At 36.7% G+C, this 1,847-nt stretch overlaps 1 long non-coding RNA gene across 1 annotated transcript; it reads right to left on the minus strand.

The window, feature by feature from the left end:
- Positions 1-292: 292 nt before the first annotated feature.
- On the minus strand, positions 293-1,086 carry LOC112139136. The gene is made up of 2 exons (XR_002917928.1): positions 924-1,086; positions 293-681 (listed from the first exon to the last, which is right to left on the minus strand). It is a non-coding gene; the product is annotated as an uncharacterized LOC112139136 (long non-coding RNA).
- Between the last annotated feature and the right edge of the window lie 761 nt (positions 1,087-1,847).

Genomic DNA, 1,847 nt, shown 5'->3' on the forward strand with positions numbered 1-1,847 from the left:
ATGTAAATTGTCAAAAGAAAATTTTTTGTCATGAATACAAAATGGAAAAAAAAGTTTTTAGGACAAATTAAAAGTTTAGCTTTATGTGCATAATTAGAAATGATAAATAGACCTCGATTGAAGTTAAAAGGGATACTTTTACAGTGTGATGCTTAATTTAAGCTGTAATAAAATAATCATTCTGTTACAAAACAAACTAGTGTAGCCGGTTGCTCTCTCTCTCTTGGACAGCGCCGGCTAAGTTCATCTGCGTTGTGTAGTATTGTTTGAATGACTGAGTCTCAGACAGGGGTTGCCACCAAAATTGAGGTTTTACTCTGTAAAAGCACACAGCACACACAAAACAAAATCACAGCTGGTCTCACTTGTATGCAAACCTCCTCTCAGCCGCTCCCGCAGAGACTGTGCATCTCAAAATTATATTAAAACAAATTTACACCGTGATCATAGAATTTACAGTATTTAACATTTTTTTCCTCAACAAATGGCATTTTTTACATTTTCCAAATCACAAAAGATTAAATTAAATTAAATTATTACATTACACTCAAAATAAATACAAAGGAAATCACAAAAAGCAAAGGACTAACATTTTTCTAGTCAAAATAAAGGTTCACATACCTGTAAAAGCACACAGCACACACAAAACAAAATCACAGCTGGTCTCACTTGTATGCAAACCTACAGAGGGCAGAAAAAAACTAAAGTCCGTGAGACCACGTGCGCTAGCGCGAACTTTACTGCTAGCATTAGCAGATTTTTAAGTGCTGCATAAAAATAAAAAAAAATGCATTTCACAAAACTAGAACGAATAAAAATGGCATAAAGAACATTTTAACAAATTAACAGTCCATTTCCGCGTTTAAAACTTCATGTAAATTAATTTTTCCTTTATAGATAACAAGAGCTAGCCGGCAACTTACCTCCTCTCAGCCGCTCCCGCAGAGACTGACGGGAATGCCGCGAACAGAGAGGAAGTAGCTCGACTACCAAAATAAAAGTACCCGGTCTGAACTTTTCAAATTAACAAAATAATGATAAAAATGAAGATTTTGGTTAAATTAATAAAACAAACACACCATATGGGCTACACATGTTTAACCTCTTCAGACCTGATGTTCATCACATTCTGACTGATATTAGTTCATTCTGCTTCACTGTGACTGTGTTTAGAGGATTCATTTAAATATTAGCTCCAGCTTTAAGAAGTTGACATGATTAACTTAACTAAGAAGTAAAGATAAATGCTCCTCATTAGTAATCACAGCATCATGTGATCATATATCAACAATTTGATTTAACACTAGAGGAAAACTACGTCTTACACAATCATATTACTGTTGTGGTGTATTTTAATGTGTATATAAAGACTACAGTAACTTAAGACTAAATAATTCTTATTAAATAAGATATCTTAGGACCACATAATAACATGTTCAAACAGTGGATGTTCAGTTCGTACTAAACTCGTACCACGGGAAAATACGTTTTCATTGTTGTCTAAAAGTCACTTCCACCGCGTTACAGATTGTGTGTAAAACACCAAGTACTCACCTGTAAAGATTGTAAATAATCCACCGCGGTGCAGCTTTGCTGGAGAATCGAAGCGGTTAGCCGTTAGCATGAGGAGCCGCAGACGGCAGAGCTGTGGGCGTGAACTAAAACAAACCGGAGGAAAAGCGGGTGAACTCGGTCCCGCCCCTTTTCCCCATATTTGGAACGTCCGTGTGAGGCGGAGTTAACTCCAGCCAATATGGCTGCGGCCATGAGCTGAATATTCAGGCTTCATTTCAGGGACTGTGGAAGTCAATGGGTGACGTCAGAGATGCTGCGTCTAATTATATATT

This window comes from Oryzias melastigma, unplaced genomic scaffold (assembly GCF_002922805.2).
Source record: "Oryzias melastigma strain HK-1 unplaced genomic scaffold, ASM292280v2 sc00570, whole genome shotgun sequence".
NCBI classification, from domain to species: domain Eukaryota; kingdom Metazoa; phylum Chordata; class Actinopteri; order Beloniformes; family Adrianichthyidae; genus Oryzias; species Oryzias melastigma.